The 18,568-nt window shown below is 49.6% G+C and overlaps 1 protein-coding gene across 13 annotated transcripts in view; it reads right to left on the bottom strand.

The window, feature by feature from the left end:
- The window catches only part of EIF4G3 (eukaryotic translation initiation factor 4 gamma 3), a 147,697-nt gene that overhangs the window by 98,881 nt on the left and 30,248 nt on the right, over positions 1-18,568 (bottom strand). For all 13 annotated transcript variants that reach the window (XR_009729446.1, XM_061379486.1, XM_061379488.1 and 10 more), the window contains exon 2: positions 5,806-5,881. The gene's annotated coding sequence lies outside the window, so the exon portion shown is untranslated. The remainder of the gene's footprint in view (positions 1-5,805; positions 5,882-18,568) is intronic.

Here is an 18,568-nt window from a genome sequence, read left to right as displayed (position 1 = left end):
GGTCAAGCCGCAGAACCTCACCCTCCGCCCCCGACTGCAGCCTTCCCCATGGGGGGAATCAGCTCCCTTGTTTGGCTGATCTGGATTAGCAGGTGTGTGCGCACACAGCCTCATTCAGCTTGAATTGAAGCCACTGCTAGAGAGATGTGATAGAACTTCCCATCTCCCATCCCCAAGAAAACCCAAGTCTCTCTCATGTGACTGCTAAGACAAGCCTGACAGACCTGTCACATCACCGAGGCAGCGCTCAGTGCTTTGAAGTGACTGTAGATCGTGATGGACATCAACACCCGCAGTTAAGATGGGCAGAAGAAAGTGAAGGCAACACAAAAGACGAGGGTATCACCGTAAAGAGCCCCATCAGGAGCCTGTGAGTGTTCACATCACCAAGATGTATCGCCTCTTATAGAGAAAAAGAGGTTATCTGCAGTACCTGTGGTACTTCAAACACTGCCAGTTTTACCTCCCTACACCTACAAATGCACACAGTATTCCAGCAAAGGCCAGAGCCACCCAAAAGCCTCCAATCTCCAACAGCATCAAGTCCACACCAATGCCTGACAAGAGGGACAGGGGCACTAATAATATCCCAGGTTAGTGTGAGCGTTCAAGAGTGCTCTTCAGAAATTAAAACATGCACATAACCTATGCTGGAGGTTAATAGAAAACCCTAAGGAACACTGCTCTGAACTGGGTATGGAATCTGGAAGCCAAACTGAAAGGAAAGCTGTGCAGCACCATGAATGATGCTCCACAAGACACCCTGGTGCAATGTAGCAGACAAGTGGCAGAATGGTTTTAAATGGCTTTTATTAGTAAGGGGATGGCTTTAACCTGATAGAGGGGAGACTGAGCTGAGCTCTTAGGCAGAAGCTCTTCCCTGTGAGGGTGCTGAGGCGCTGGCACAGGGTGCCCAGAGAAGCTGTGGCTGCCCCATCCCTGGCAGTGCTCAAGGCCAGGTTGGACACAGGGGCTTGGAGCAAGCTGCTCCAGTGGAAGGGGTCCCTGCCTGTGGCATCATCCATTGGAGCTGGAGGAGCTTTAAGGTCCCTTCCAACCCAAACCAGGCTGGGGTTCTATGATACAACAACAGATTGCCATTAACAGTTCATCACTGAGATCTGTCCTTTCCTTAAACAAAGCCCCCTTCAAGAAGGGCTCAGACCTGGATGGAACCTGTTCCCTACCAGCATTCAATGAGTTCACTTGTGCTGGCACAAACAGCTTCAGAGCAGCACTGAGGACATGAGCATCCCTTGCATACTCTGCAGCCTCCACCACAGCCAGACAGGGGCACCAGTTGGCCTCCTGACCCAGATCCTTCCTTGAAGCACAGGGTGGCTGGAGCTAATCCTCCCTAATCTCTTTTCTACAGGATTCTCTTCACTGTAGGAAGATCTCTTTAAAGGACATAAAGGCGAATCACAGTACCTCTGCTGGGTTTGAAGCTACCAGGAGGCATCAAGGCGTAGCATCCTGCTGCAGCAAAGCAACCCAATGGACACCCAAAGAAGGGAATGATGGAGTCAAGCTTAGTCACTGACAATTTGGGGCAAAAAAGGTCTTCAATACCTCACCTTCCCATCACCTTCTTTACTAATGAGTTGGGCAACCTGACAGGGGGTGGTACCTTCTCCAAAGGGACATGGTGAGATCAGAGTTAACACCATGAGTTAACACAGAGTTAGCCATGCTACAGAAACTCCGCTCAAGACTGCACCCAACCAACCTGCAAGCACTTCTCTCCAAACGGGCACCCCACATAGCACTAAACCCTAATCCAGGAGTCAATGCTGTCCCTTAGCTCTTAAAAGTATATCCCAAAGTATTTCTGGTCCAAGCTGCAGCACTTGAGATCACGTTACCATGACAGTTATGACCCTCCACCATCATCTGCCCCAAAGGTGTGAGGAGTGGATGTGTGTTACCCAGCCATGGTTTATATCTGATTCCCAGCTCACACCTTGTGCTGACCTTGAAGAGCACACATCTGCTTCTGAGCATCCCTCCACAGGCACTTCAGGTCCAGTAGAAACCAGCCCCCACTACTCTGTGTGCAGGCACACATGGTGGCCCGGGGTATCTGAGGTCACCTTTGGTGCAGTTCCCTATGTGTCAGGAGCCAAGGTCTTTCCCTCTAACCCAAGGCAAACAGGTCTTTGCATTTACTTCTCTGAAATATTTAACAAGAGATCCCAAACTTCATTCTCATTCCCTGTTCCAGACTCCACAGGTTTGGGATCTGACAGCAGATGTACGAGCATTGCCTTAAGGTCTTGCAGTATGAAGAATTAGGGAACACCACTCAAGCAGCTGCTCTACAGGACCAAACCCAAATCTTCACTGCCCATGGCAGGGGGCTGGAACTGGATGAGCTTTAAGGTCCCTTCCAACCCAAACCATTCTGTGATTCTATGTCCGAACACAGCTCTCACGATACAGCGTTCTCCATTGCTGATGAGGGGAAATGATCACAACATCAGTTCATTGTAACAGCTCTTTCCAGCTGAGATTTGCTTTAAAATAATTCTAATGGGTTTATTTATTATAAAACAGACTCCAACAACGTACCAGGTATCAGCATTTTCTACAGTATTCTATATAAAATGAATGAAGATGACAGACACTGAGGTTCGGTGGGTTTGGTTTTAACACCAGCACGGTTTCATTGACAAAGAGGTTCTACGAAGTCTTGGGAGGAATTCTGAGCACCTCCACGTGCTCAGCCAAACCTGATTTCACCTGCCAAACCACACTGTGCCACTTCCTCACCTCCCATCTCTGACCAACAGGGGAACGGGTTCCTCTGCTTTTGTTTCGGGGGAGATTACCGGGGCTCACAGTGAAAGCCACATGATTTTCCATTCCCGTTTTTGGCAAGCAGCATGTAATTCTGGAAAAAAAGAGCTCAGGAATGTGCAACTGATGTCCTGATAACACACGTGGAAAGGCATGGAAAAGATAACCAAGTTACTTTTCATCTTTACCTCACTAAAAATAGTGGTTTCAGCTGTGGGCTGCCCATGACCCCCAAACAGGGGAAGGCTGTGGAGCTGTTGGAGCGAGGCCAGAGGAGGCCATGGAGATGCTGCGAGGGCTGGAGCAGCTCTGCTCTGGAGCCAGGCTGAGAGAGCTGGGCTGGGGCAGCCTGGAGAAGAGAAGGCTCCTGAAGGGGAGACCTGAGAGCAGCTCCAGTGCCTAAAGGGGCTGCAGGAAAGCTGGAGAGGGGCTTGGGACAAGGGCCTGTAGGGACAGGCCAAGGGGAATGGCTTGAACCTGCCCGAGGGGAGACTGAGCTGAGCTCTTAGGCAGAAGCTCTTCCCTGTGAGGGTGCTGAGGCGCTGGCACAGGGTGCCCAGAGAAGCTGTGGCTGCCCCATCCCTGGCAGTGCTCAAGGCCACGTTGGACACAGGGGCTTGGAGCAAGCTGCTCCAGTGGAAGGGGTCCCTGCCTGTAGCAGAGGTTGGAGCTGAAGGAGCTTTAAGGTCCCTTCCAACCCAAACCATTCTGTAACTGTGACACCTGAATGATTCATCCTCCCACCCCACACACACTATAACCTCCAGGGAAACCACCACAGCAACTCAGAGTCACCATGAGCTGGTACCAGACCTCAGACCTCCTCCCAGACCAGCCATCCTCCACCGGAACACACGTGTTTGAAACCTGCCCCGTGCAGGAGCCCACACAGGATGACTGCTAGTGCAGGGTGGTAGTGGAAGAGCAGAGCCCCGTGCTGCCAATGGTGCTCTGCCATACCCGTGATGGTGTGAGTTTTGTCATGTGTAGACAAAATACATCAGACACTAAACACAACCTCTTCGTTGCAAACCCAGAACTGAAGCACACAACGCTGCTCCTCGTGGAATAAAGCAGAGAGACCTGCGATGAATGAATTTGTCAAGGACCTCCATCACGTGCCTCCTCCACCCGAACTCATCTGAGCAAGGACTTCCTCTACATTCGCCATCTGCCAAAGGCTTCAAATAGAAGCTCAGAAGGAACCGAGCTGAGAAATTTCTCTCCTTTCTCTAAACCATGACATTTTCTTTCAAACTTGTGTTTTCTTCAAGCCCAGAACTGAGCTACTCCAGCCCTGGCTTCTATTCCGGTCCCACATCAAGGAGTGGTATTTTTCCACACTCAAACCCTATTTTAGGTCATTCTTCACAGTTACTTTTATATTTTACATTCATTTAAATTTTCACAGTCATATTTTCCCCACAGGCATCTGAATTATATCTTTGGATGAAAGAATTGATAAAAAAGAACCTTCTTCTTCCCCCCCAAAGCAATTCAGATGTATTTAAAGTGGGGTTTAAGTGTTTTATGGGGTATATAAAGGATAAACTGAATTATTTATTGTAACTGTTTGTACATTTGTGTTCCTTTGGGTTTGCTTTTTGCATACATACATATGCATACCCACGCAGACGTATGCAGCATGGTGCTGAGGACAGAGGGAGCAAAAAAACCACCCCAGCAACCAGTGCACACCTCGAGCCTGGCAATCCAACTGCTGTCAATGCCACAAAGCTCAAAGTGCTAAACCCTCATCAGCGTTGTACCCCAACCCTTTGACTCACCTGGATGGAAACCCGCTGCCTCCTGCCCACCACAGCATCCATGCTCAAGCCTGAGGCTTGCTGCTCCTACTATCCAACTATCTTCCTGCTCCTGGTATCCAACTATCACCCAAGTCTCTGCCTTTTCTGGACCCAGGGGCACTGGACAGCACGTTGGCACTTAATCCTGTGCAAAGCCCGGCTCTGCATCCTATGCCAGCAGTGTCTGTGGTGGAAAAGGGGATCACAAAGCTCTTCCTACAACCCAAAACAGGAAGGGGCTGAAGATGCTCCAGACCCAGACTCCACACACAGAGCTGACAACCCCACCACTAGCTATTCATGCAAACAGGGGGAAGGAGAAAACCTCATACGGCAGCTTATGTTTTTCTATAAGCAGCTTATGTCACTGCATAAAATACAGCTAATTTCTCCCATCTACAGCTTTGCTTCCTGTTTTCCCAATAATTAAAAAGAGCAGCTTAAAAGCGGGGTTTTGCCATTAAAAATATTTGTGCTATCCCACCAGAAAAGCAAAATATTCCTTTCCCAGGGCTGTGCTGATTTAGCAAAGCTCATAAATAACACTGGGCTTCCAGCTACTGCCATGGAAAAAAAAAAGAAAGGAATAAAAGGAAACCAGGATCAAACGTTCACAAATAAACTTCATCACGTTTCTCAGCTAAGTTTCTTCAAGAATTACAAACACAAAGGACAGGGAGCCGAAAGCTCCTATCCCAAATACCCAACCTACAACCAAACCATCTTTTCCTCTGGGTAATGGAATGTTTCACCTGAAAAACCAATCTTCCTTGATTGCTTTTCCGATAAGGAACCCTTAGAAACGTGCAGGACTAAAGCACAACAAGGCAGTCTTTGAGATGCAGGAGGCAGGAAAGGGGCAGAGTCAACAGCCTGAAACCATGGCCAGGAACATTCCCACTCAGGTGAAACTCTGTTCGGAAACCACATGCTAAATAAAACTACAGACACCCAACAAAAAAAGGATTGGATATGGAAGTCCCCAGGCTTTCTTCTTTTCCTACTTACATGTGACAGAAAGGGTCTTCATCCAGCATCACTTATTTCAGGAGGCAAAACCCAATGTTGTGGGGTGTTTTCGATTGTGAATTGTGATTTACAAATGGTAATTGCAATAGTTTAATGGTGTTGGGTTTGAAAGGAATCTCCCATTTCCTTATGCCTGGAGAACAGGCTCCTGGCACCAGCAGATACTCACAGTGCTGTACACAGCGGAGACGGTCGGAGTGAAGATCCGGTCCTCGAGGGGCTGCTGCACAGGACCCCGGGGAATCCTGCAACACACCACGTTAAGGAAAGACAGGTCCCAGGGAAGGCTGGGTGCTGGGTGCCCATCAGCTCCCACACTCAGGCAAACACACACACATCACTGGGTCACTCACATCCAACCAGGCGGCTAGGATCCATCAAGGTTTCCCAAAGGAGGAGCACAGTGCGGTTCAGATGTCAAATACAGGAACTGGAAGCAAGCAGATTGCTGAACCATCTACAAAACCTTGGTCCTGTCGAGAGACTCCCCCACCTCTATGTTTGTGAAGAGTAAGGGAAAAAACCACACCGAGCCCTCTGCATGCAGCCAGACAAACCCGCTGGTCAGCAGAGCTCTGCTGGACAATGGCAGAGCCCGTTCTGCAAAGCAGGCAGGAATGGGGCCGTGATTGTTGCCGTGTTTGCCTCCCTGCAACCAGCGACTCCTTCCCGCAGCCTCCCACCAGCAGCGCTGCTAAAAGGGGCTGCCACCGAGACGTGAAGCTCTGAAGAGCTGCTGCCAGGTTATTTAAAGGCAAATTGCAGTTGCTTTCTGAAATTGGAAAGGTATTGTGGGAACACAGAGGGGAAGGGAAGTGGGTAAAGACTTCATGCCAGAAACAAACAAGCCAGAATGTGTTTTACTTGTGGAATAACACAAGAGGATGCAGGTATTTAAAAGGGAAAAGCTTCCTGACTTAGCTAACACCTTGTGGCCTTAGGCCCAGCGCATCCCTGTGCAACACCCGATGCCTGCTGTCACACAGAAGCCATGCTTAACCTGCTGAGACGTTTTCCACTCAACGCCATATTCAGACTTCACCTTTCTGTTTCCACTTTGTATGTCAAAGCCTCTTGGAAAATGAGAGCAGCCCAATTGAGAGACCTCAGAGCAGCTTTCCAGCATCTGAAGGGGGGCTACAGGGATGCTGGGGAGGGACTCTTCATTATGGACTGCAGTGACAGGACAAGGGATAATGGGTTCAAAACGAAACAGGGGATGTTCAGATTGGATATAAAGAAGAAGTTTTCTACTGTGAGGGTGGTGAGGCACTGGAATGGGTTGCCCAGGGAGGTTGTGAATGCTCCATCCCTGGCAGTGTTCAAGGCCAGGCTGAACAGAGCCTTGGGTGCCATGGTTTAGTGTGAGGTGTCCCTGCCCATGGCAGTGGGGTTGGAACTGGATGATCTTAAGGTCCTTTCCAACCCTGTCTATTCTATGGTTCTATGATTCCATGAATTGATTGATTTTCTCACACACACACCAGGAACACAGACCTCACACGTGAACGTGATTGTGGACACTGGTGGATACTGCATTTGGTTGGCAGCCAGAACCCTCCCCATGTGCTGGGCTTAAGGGGAGACCTTAGAGCAGCTCCAGTGCCTAAAGGGGCTACAAGAAACCTGGAGAGGGGCTTCAGACAGAGGGCTGTGGGCAGGGGGCTGGAACTGGATGAGCTTTAAGGTCCCTTCCAACCCAAACCGCTCTTGATTCTATGATGGTTCTATGGCAATCATGAAAACACTTCTTGGGGTTTGTTCCAAACAGCTATAAATTGAATTTTGAACCTGGAACATCAGTTTGAGTCCTCCAAAAGTCCTCGCTGTGCCCCACATGTTTGATCTCCAAACAAATGCTGCTGCCCAAACCTTTGCAGGGACCAACATCTCAGCGGCAGGAGAGGCCCCACCAGCACTGCTAAGTGTCAGAGCAACCCCAGCTCCACAACCTGACCTGCTCCCTGCCTTAAACCAGATGGAACTTCAAGGTTGAAGCAAGGAATGTTCAGACATGAGCTGCTCTGCATCTGCTGCCTGCCCGCAGCACGGCCCAGCTGCATCTCCTCCTCCAGGACCAGTGTGATGCAGAGCAGAAACTCACTGACAACATCCCACTGTTTTGATCCCAAACATGTCACCATACGGTCTGCCTTCTCCCAGCAGGATGGGAAATCGTCCTAAAACCTTCCCATTTGGCTTTATATTCAAGGCTTGAAGCCAGACACGACAAAATCCTGTATTATAGGATTATGCAGGGAAAAGACACCACTGACCTTCACAACACCTCTGCACTAAGTGATGTCCCTGCTGAAGCCTGGCAGGTGTAGAACGGGACACCTACAACCAGCTCCAAAGGAGAGAACTGAGATGAGGATCCAACACTGTTACCAGGACAGTGCTCACCCATCTTCCATCCCTTTTTCCCTTCTAACTGAGTGCCAGAACTGCTCTGCAGGCTCTAAGGCTCATCTTTGATTTGCAGACTCGTGCACAAGTGGTGTTGTTTGATCAAATAAAGAGGCTTTTAACAACAACATTAGCTGCAAAATCCTGACTCAAGCAAAAGAACAGGAAGATGTGCACAGACTTCAGCAGGGCTGAGATGCTGCTCCCAGCCTGCATCCTCAGGGTCTTCCATTCATTCCCGACTTTTGGAAAAGCTAAAAGTAGGGAGAGGAGGGTTAGAGACACACTGCAAAGCAGAACAAACCCTCCACATTCTGTGCATGCCAAGGCTGCAGCACCAACCCTCACCCCACAACCACCAGCTGATGCAGGTGGGTAGGACACAGGCCCCGGGTCAAGCTGCCACCCTTCCCTCAGAGCTGAGGCTTCCCATGGGGAAGCAGGTCTGACAATCAACTGGAGCAGCCTCTGCTTCAAAAGGGATGGCCCCGAGTTTGGAAAACGGCTTCATCCTCGCGAAGGTTGGGATTTATTTTCCTATTTTAGAACTTATATAAGCCAGGAGGAAATAATCTTCTTTGAGCAGAGCAACCTCTCTTTTTGCACCCAGGAAGAGCTGCCTGAAGGAAGGAGTTTTGATGGACTTGCAGGGTTTGGGGCTGCTGTTTAAGATTACTACTAGGAAGTGAAGACTGTCATCAGATTAAAGGGAAACCATTTAAGTCCTTTTTGCCAAAGGACTTGACCTGGATGTGAAATTGATAGGGACAAAACCTCCTTAAACTCCACACAGAGCCACAGGATCCGAGGATGGTTCTGCCCAAGGAGCCCAGCCTGGGGCAACGGCTGCTCCTGCTCCAGAAGCACAAGTCCATCAGCAGGCCCTCACGTAGGAGGCTCTTTCACCTAGAGCTGGGTTAAGAGTGACAGCACAGAGACCCCACCGTGGGACATGAACGGGTCACAGCAGGCAGGTGGGAAGTGGAACCTCACCCAGCACCAGCATCCCCTCTGTGCCCATAGCAAAGTGTACCCCAGGGCACTCAGCACCTTTCACCACACTGAGATCTCAGTGCCACTGGGAGCTGCACGACTCGAGGTGCAGCACGAACTGCCCTCCCACTGCCCCACCACATGCAGGAGGTAAAGGATAACCCAGCCTGGCTCTCTTGCAGCATTTAATGAACCACAGCGTGAAGAAAACGAGGGTATGCTGAATAATTCAGGCAGCTCTTTCATGTTACTATTCCGGCACGCTTAGATCCAATTCCAGAGGATCCTGTGCCCTCCTCCTCCCCCCTATATCCCTGCCACCCACGTCACCCTCTTCAGCTGCACAGCTCCAATACTTGTGCAGCCATGCTCTGAAACGATCCAGGAGGGTGGGAAGGGAAGGGAAGGGAGGGTGAAGGGATGGAAAAGCAAAGCTGAATCCAAACCTCACACCGTTGTCAGAGCTCCTTCCATTACCGCAGCGAGAACAGATGAGGTGGGCGATGAAGCCAAAGAGCAGGAGCGAGGGGAACCTCTTAAATCTCAGTGCAGGGGAACTACAGCCCCTGCTCCTCACGCCTGTGTCAGCTGAATGACTCCTTCCTCCATCAGCATCATGCCAAAAACTAGGAGAAGGACACAGGCAGCGGGCAGCACTGGCTGGATTCTCTTCATTGCTGTTCAGGGCTCATTAACTCATGAAATATATATATTTAAAAGCCCACGTAAGCGAGGTGCTTGTGGCAGGCTAATAAAAGCAGCACAGCTGCAATGGGAGTTCCACCCAGTCCCCATCTGCCTGCAGCAGGGATTACAAGCTGGGGAATTTCAGGAGCTATAAAGACCCGGTGGGAGAAGGCAGGCAAAGATAGAAACCAAACAGGATCCTTCCTGAAACCAGCAGTGTCCCTGCGAGGAGGAGGGGATGGTTTAGGTGCACAGCCACAGCCACGCTCCAACAGGAAGCACCCGCAATTCCTCTATGAAGTGATTAAGGAATAAACCCGGAGCAGAGCTCAGAGCTGCCCATCAGATGGAGTGGTCGGAGGCACTGCCAGAGGCAGAGTTAAATACACGCCAGGAGGAATTTCCTGCAGAAGCCTCTTCCTTGTACCCCATTTTCTCTGCTTGCTCTAATCACCAAAGTGAAATGCTGCACGGTTTTTGTGTGCTTTTACTGCAATGAACAGCCTGGAACACGCAGCTCTTACAGCACGGATCTGCACAGGTCTCTCTGCTCTGCTCCTGCTCCCACGACTGGAGGGGGATAGAGAACACACTATTCCCGTTTCCTTCCAAAATGGATTCATTTTCCTCCTTACCTAAGCTCATTTCCAGCAACCAGCAACCATTTTATCCCCAGCATGCACTGATGGCCTCTTCCTTCACTTCCAGCTGACAGGACCAAGTAAGCCCTTTCTCACATGAATAAACAGATCCGCGGGTACCCAGGGGCACGCAGGCAAATGCCTCACACACAAACATTCCAGAAGTAATGATTTCTCTCCCTGCACAGACCCAGTCTCCCACCAGCCATCCCTGGGGTTGCATAATCCCGGTGCATGTCGCTGCCTGTCCTGAAACTTGAGTGTTAAAGGACTGAAAACACCCCAAGATCAAACCATCACGCGAGATGACACAAGGGCACGAAGCCACGTCCAATTCAAGCCCTTCCTTTGGCTTGTTTTGGTGCTAGGAATTCTTCAGAGGTGTTTGATGGCAGAGAGCTGCTCAAAGAGCCTGGTTCCCCCTCTGCAGCCTCACCTCGAGGGAACACAATTACAGTGCAGGAGGTGAACACCCCGACAGCAGAAGCACTGAATTTAGGGCTCGCCTGAAAGGGAAAAGGGAAAAACTTCCCCATCACCCCCCCAGCATCCTCAGCTCCCCAGCAAAGCCTTTTGTTTGGAATGCTGCATCCTACCTGGCTGCGGGCCCCCGGGGAGCTTGGCTATTGAGCGGGCTCAGGGTCTTCTCCTCTCCATCCAAGCCTGAGCAGCCGGGGATGGCTCCTGAGCTCCTGCCTCTCGCAAGCGGAGCTCTCGCAGTGCGCTTGTGCTCTTAAAGAGGTAGTGCCATGGGGTCTGAGCAGCACCTTGCTGGGGTTGGGATGCTGCAGCAATAACCCCTCTGCTTCCCTGGGCTCGCTGCTGTGCACACAGAGCAGAAGGGACGGGAGGCAGCACCAGGCTCCTCTTTGCAAGTTTAGATGGGATAAAAATCAAAGCAGGCTTACAAAAGCAAGCACAAAGATAAACTCACCCGCAGCACGCTGTGCTTCAGAAACCTGCACTGCAACGTGTAAAGAGCTGGGAAAGCTTCAATATTCCCTATTGGAAGGAGAATTAAATCACAGCATGAACACCTCAGCCAGGAATTTTACAGGCTTGCTCCCTTGCCCCACCACCAGCAAGTACTTCACAGACCAATATTCCCCTCAAAACACATTCCTCTCTTGACAGGGCAGGTTTCAGGAGCTGGGAAAGCGAACTGCAGCCTTCAAATAAGATACCCAAACCCCACCAAGTGACACATCGCATGGGGATAAAACACACACACAAGATGAAAGCGGTGCCATCCGCTCTCTCCACACTGAAATACTGCAATCAAGCAGGGAAGCCCCCAAATGGTACACAACAAACAACTCCAGCTTGGGAAAAGGCAGGATTCATGTTGCCTGTGAGTCCCGAAGTCAATCCCATGTGTACACACAGAACCAAGCCCCTCATTACCAAGGCACAAGCTGGTTTTCCCTGGTGTCTCCACTTTTCCAACTGTCTTCCAGGACTCAAGCACCTGATCCCCTTCATAGCGAAGCAGCTCTTGTTATTAAGAGATAAAGTTGATATTACAAAAATCAAGACCAATGGAATTCAAGGACTTCAAAAAACATTTAAAGACTTAAGAACCACTTCATAAGATGCCAGCCTGCTGCTCCTACCCTTCTGCTGCCCATACCCAAAAGCACACCCCAGCCCCAGCATCAAACATCTCCCATCCTTGCTCAGATCTCATCCCATTTTAAGTGGGTTTGATTCTGTTTGTTCTGGGTTTTTTTGCTAGTGGATTCCTGACAAGGGGCCATGGAACCCCACAGGAACGAGCTGACCTCCTCTATTGAAACACTGGGTTTATCTCAGCTTTCTTAGACAGATGCAACTGGTCTTGTGCAACGCGATGAGATGTCAACATAAAGCATGATTCAGAGCTCTGACTGTACCACAGGTCAAAACTTAATGGGGGGTTGTTGGTTCAATGGTTGGTGTTTACTGTTATTACAGCAGGGAAGAAATAAATACAGCTTCTTGTCGGAGAACTCAGAGTAGAAGTTGAGAGCTGCAGGTGAAGAATCCCCTAAAAGACCACATCAGGTTCACGCCACGCTGAAGCCTGGTACTGAGGGCAGGTTTCTGCTTAGAAACGTGTTAAAAACAAAGGAACACAGTAAAAGCTGTTTGCAAAGGAGCAAATCTGGGGGTCCTGGTTTAGAAGTACCAAGCTGTGGAGCAGAGCAGCTCAGCATCATGCTCCTCTTCCTGTAAACAGATGCAAACCAAGATTCACCCCCTCCTATCATGACTTACATCCAGCAGGACCTTGTGGCAAAAGCTATTATTAAGCTTGTTTCTAGATTTTATGGCCTAATATCCAGCTCTTACCTGCAACTTGTGTAGTCAATGCTCACAACTGCATGGCCATTTAACATCTACACTTTAAGGGGATCAATGGAGTGTTTGTGCAAACACCTTTTGAATCCTTCCACTTATCCTGTGAACTAAACAGCAACTCTAAGCTCCCAGTTCTGGGCTGGTTTATACTTGTAACAAACACCTTAAAGAAGGTATTTACCCTTTTATATTTTATATATATATAAATAAATAGATTTTCTATTACCAGAACTGCACCTACATCAACGCTGTTGCTGTTTCACAGTCTCACTGGCACCTTTATGAACTGCAATTGCCTTGTCTGAAATCACTGACCTCCCAGCACCCAGTCTGAACTGCCTGATGATAACTGGAAGTGATAAGGCTCGTTTAAGTGCTCCTCATTAAAGTATCATCTCCCAAGCCTTGTCCAGATCCAAACGTTACAAGCAGCGAGGCTTTTGCTACTTATCCCAGCTTATACCAGACTCTCAACAAATACTCCCCCCATAGTAACTTTTCTCCAAATTCATCTTAAGCTTTTTACCTAATTACCTATCATTAGGCTCAGTTCCAGCTTTCCAGTAATACCAAACACTTCCTTTCCCTTCTGTCTGCCACATAACATCATCCAATCTGCGCTTGCACTGAGCTGAACAGGAGCAGGGTGAGAGCTTCCCAAAGAAAAGGGGCACAAGAAACCCGATGGAAATCAGTGCCCACCAGAGGACAAGCTTCCCAATGCTCCTCATCATCACTGCTGGAAAGGAAAACGTGGCCTTCAAATGCCTATTGAAAGTGTGCTCTCCATCCCCTTCCCCAGCACTGGGACCCAACATCCTCCAGCCATTGACATTCCCCCTCCTCTCCCTCCAGTACATACCGGAGCTGCATCTGCGGACACTGGTGTTCACATTCATACACTGACTGCATCTGCAGATCCAGGGTGGCCCAACCCCTGGTACACAACACAGGGCCTCTTCCTGGCTGAACACACACTGTGTTGCAGCAGTCACCACCAAAGTGAACCTTCGGTCTCTACCTGAGGCCATATTACATGCTTTAATACCCATTCTCACACAGTATCTATTCCTTTTAGTCTCCAACCCACGTGTGATAGGTCTCACAGCCAAGCCAAATGGAATGCCAAAAGAAAGCTGAGGGTTAGAGGGGAAGATAACAGAAAAAAATACCCCTTTTTGTTGCAAATTAACTGTATTTCCAGCACCTCACTCACAGCTTTCAAATAAAACCCAGCAACATTACCACCACAGCTGTAGGCAGCCGCCATAGTTACACCTGCAGACAACACCTCATTATCCACAGCTCATTATTGCAGGCTCAGGTTTGCATCTCTCAATTAAGGAGAGCTGGAGACAGCAGCTCAGCAGCACAGAACCATCCCCATCGCCATCCTCAGCCCCATCCCTTCATTGAGCCTGTGAGCAGTGATGGCAGCCATCAGCCCATGGACCACATCAGTGCCAACACAACAAAACCCATCCATTACCTGGCCCAATACAAATGTGTTCCTAAGGGCAAACTGATCTTGTCACTTCATCTCTGTCTTCTTCAGCTGCAACCCCAGCATCAATACAAACTGCCTATTTTCAGCTCAGACCTGGAAAGGTTGTTTGGGGTGGAAGAAACTGTGTCTGAACCCCTCTAATCCTGATGGGATTTCCTTGACGTGTGGTGGTTCTGGATGGGGGGACTGGAAGCAACGGACTGAATATTCCTGTTAACTGTGAACTTTGTCCTATGGGTATCTCCATCATCTCCAGTAAGTGTTTATCCAAACCACAGCCTGAATAAGGTGAAATCCAGGTTTGGACCAAGCTGAAAAACAGCAGTAATTAAGACAACAGAACAGTACCAAGGCCCTGGATGAGTCCTGTGCCAGCTCAGGTAACAACACAAGGTGAACAACGTGCCAGGAAGCATCTGCTCAGCAACAGAAAACTCCTCACAGCCAACCTGTTCTAGCTTATTAGGCCTCTTTCCCCCATAAAACACCAGCCACCCCTGTACTTTTTAACTTCATATTTTATTCTTACAATAGATGGACTCTGCTAAGAGATGGGAAAGTCAATAGATTTCATCAGCTCCCTTCAGCTGGAAAGTCATGGTATTGCCTCTATGGCATCACAGGGAATATGCCAATGCAGCCTTCAAATCCCATTTCATTTTAGGAGGGTTATTTATGGGTGCCCCTGTTAATTGAAACTCCCGTCATGCTGCAGACCGCACGCTGAGCTCAGGAACTCCAGACAGCCCCATCAGTCTTCAGCAGTCCTGCCCTGCTCAGCCACTGCTCAGAGTGATTTCTCATGGTCCTCCAGCCACAAACCCAGTTGAGGGAGGTTATAAAGAGCCCAAAATATTGGGGTTGGGTGAAGGTTCAACAGGGTGAGCCCTGGTGACCAGCACTAAACCTGGCTGAGCTCTGGGGGGTCTGCTGTAAGTTACAGAGGAGCACCATATGGCAACAGCCCAAGGAGAGGTGCCAGAAGAAGCCTACACTCTGGAATACACCAAATCAATCAGAAGCAGAGATTTGTTACACCAGTATCGTGCTCACCCAGCCAGCTCTGAGCAGCTTGGCATCCAAAATGAAGCCCAAAGTCCTAAGCAGGACAATGCCTGGAGGTTGGGTTCATGCCATGCGATCCTGAGCTATTTATCTCTAACTATTAGATGAAATTGCTGCAGATCTTACCTGCCAGGGCTATGGGGCTGGGCTGCTCTCATCCATTATTAAGTTTTCCTTTGCTTTCTGCTCATAGAGTGCAAGGTGTGGGAATGATGGGATTTAGGTGGTGCTGCTCTTTACATCTGTGTGCTAAAGGCAAACTTGGAATTTTGCTTGTCACCTTCAGAGGATCTACACCAAGACATCACTTCCTTATTTCATAAAGCATGCACGAACCGATCAATACATACAGTCACAGAAGTGTATCTGTGAGCACCCTACAACATGTACACACACTTCAACAGATGATTCATATGTATGTGGAACAGAGGGAAGAGAACCTGCATTCCCCAGGGGTGTTCCAGCAGGAGCTGTGTGCCCCCAGGCACCATCTATGTGAAGAAACCATCACATCAAATGTGAGCTGGGTAAGACGTATGGCACCCCCCAAAAAGGGGGCTGGATGCTTGCAGAACTCATTTCCAGCTATCTAGGAGGTCAGGCAAACGTCTATGGGTCAAGAAACCACTGATGTTACCAGGGTGAAGCCCTCAGTGCCGTCGGTTAGTGGTGGCCTTGGCAGTGCTGGGGTAATGGTTGGACTTGATGATCTTACAGGTCTTTTCCAACCTGGTTCATTCTAGGACAAGGATAGGTAAAGGCACTCAGCTTTTAAATTGTCCAGCAACTCCCTACCTGCCCTCTCAATACTCATTTCCTAATGCTCAGTTCCTCCTCTCAGACTTTCATTTCGCCTTTTAAACACCCAAATGCAGCCCTCAGTTCCTTCCAGGGGAGGGACTGGCTGGGAAAGAGAGCAACTCATGTGGCTGGAGCTCTCCGAGCTATTCTGAGCCAGTTCCTAACCTGAAAGGGAGGTGCCTCTCAAGGCTCCTCAGGGCACAGGAAGTCACAGCATCTACGAGAAGTCAAGAGGCATCAAAGGAGAACTGCTGTCATGAGGGTGTAATCCAAGGAGCAGCGCCTGCAGGCACAAGGACACAGCATGATGTGATCCATGGCACCAGCATCAGTGCTGCCAGAGGTGGCCCCAGCCTCTCTCAGCCACTTGCCCTGTGCCAGTGGGAACCCATTCAAAGGGCTCAGTCAACAGGACCAGGATTAAAATGAACGTTTCCTTCCAAACTTTGTTTTCCACCCAGCCACACTCACAACTGTGTCAGCCTAAAGCACAGGACCAAGCAGGAACAGAGAGATGGTGAGGTTGCACCATAAAAAGCTGTAGTTTCCCTAAGCACATCCCTGGCCTTCAACACAAGGTGCAGGGATGTATTAACCACAGGGGCAGCTGCTGAGGCTGACCCGAACGTAACACAGTGATCCTAAACGCTAACACAACTTTAAATCACTGCATAAAATGGTTTTCCAGCTATTTTTCTATCCTCCCAAATGAGAACACAAGCAGATCCCCCTTAAGGGATCATTTTCCTGCAGGGGATGGTAATAGGCTAAGCCTTCAGTAGCTGAACTCGCAGCGTGACAGCCATCAGTTTGACAGATCATACAAGCCTTGGGAGATTTATCCAAAGGTTGGGAGCTCAATGGGGCTGGGAAAGGAGGCGCAGGTACTCAAACAAAGGAAATGAGCTGAGGCCCGGCTGCATTAAACCATGAGTAATGCTCTGACTTGAGGCCACGAGAGGACTTGCTGGAGGTATCACCTAAAAGGAGGATGCTGCAGGTATCTCGCATCCAGCCCACGCTGCAGAGCTCTGGAGACAGGGCTCTGAGCTGGGAAGGAATGGATCTGACTGAGAGGCGATGGCAGGTAAGACAGCCAAGACCATGTGGGTTGGGAAGTGGTTCCTTTGGGGTGGCGATGCTGTTCCTCACAACCATGCACATCTCTTCTAGCAGCACAACCCCTTCTGAAAGCACCAGCTCATGCAGCTTAAAAGATGAGGGATGGAAAGACCCCAGTAAGAGAAAGGTAACAGTGAACAGCTTTCAGTGTTTCCCTCCTCAGTCCCAGAGGAGCCATCCTTCAGTCACACACCACCCGAGGAGGCTGGCCCTGCTACCTGGCACACTCGAGCACAGCAATCTGGAAGCTACAAATACAGGCATAAAACATAAAATCACCAGAGCTGGGGCAGTCCTGGGCCTTCAGTTGACCAGAAACAGTGATATTCCTCCCAGTTATTCTTGTTGTTTGGCAGCAGCTGTTAAATCACCTCCTCTGCTCCGTGATGCTCCAGACATCTGCATGTTCTCATGCAAGCAGCAGGTCTCCTACCCCAAAATGCTGGAGGGTCAGCGGGATGTGGATTCACTCCTCCAGGCACTAACATGAGCCAAGAAGTTGGCTCAAACAGGAGAGGCCCTCATGATTTCTGACCAAGAAGCTCTTCCAGACATTCTCACACTCAAGTAATGAGCATCTCAGTGGCAGTTCACAAACCCCAACAGCTCCGCTGCTTCTGTCCATTGGGAGATGTTCTGGAGCTCCTGCTGTTCCCTGAGATCAGACATGGCTCCCGAGTTCCCATCACCCAAATGCTTGGGTTTGTCATTTTTTTATCATTTTGTAATTTTTTTCCCCTTTCCTGGGACAGGAGGAAACCAAACCCACTGCTCCCTAAGGGCATGGTGCCACAAGCACCAGATTGAATGCGATCCCTAAACCAACCCGAGTCAACCCCGCTTCTTGCCACCCGCCTTCAGCAAGGATCAACATTCACGAGCCTCTCTGGTGACCCAGCTCACCCCAGCGATTCAAGAGGAAACCATTGCTTTGTCTTGGCTGGTGGAAGTTTTCCATGGATGCTGTGAGCTGATTTAAATCACCAGATACTCCTATGATCACCACAGCTGGGATGAGGGAGTTGGTATGGAGAGCCACATAGTGAAGGCTGATCCACCCTTTGAGCTCACAGGTACATGCCTCTAATCCCAGGGTCAAACTCCATCCACCATAGTCCCTGCCTTCACCCCACAGAGCCAAGTATCCACGCTGTGAACAGAAGCCAGCACCTTTCCCAGCCGAGGCAGAGCACTCCACTTGCCCAGAGGCCTTTCCCCTTCTGCACTGGAGCACAGGAACTGGGTAGGGCATGAAGTTCAGCTGCACACTCCCCATGCTCACAAGGCTTCCTCACCTCTGCGGACTGCACAGTCCATGTCACAGCCAGGCTTAACAGCCCCAGGGTGCCTGAGTGAGCTCTATGCAA

The sequence above is a fragment of the Neopsephotus bourkii genome, unplaced genomic scaffold, assembly GCF_033783945.1.
Source record: "Neopsephotus bourkii isolate Nb327-2 ecotype Australia unplaced genomic scaffold, CSIRO-AGI_Nbou_v1 NB_1778, whole genome shotgun sequence".
NCBI classification, from domain to species: Eukaryota; Metazoa; Chordata; class Aves; order Psittaciformes; family Psittacidae; genus Neopsephotus; species Neopsephotus bourkii.
This window is presented reverse-complemented; position numbering and strand designations above follow the sequence as displayed.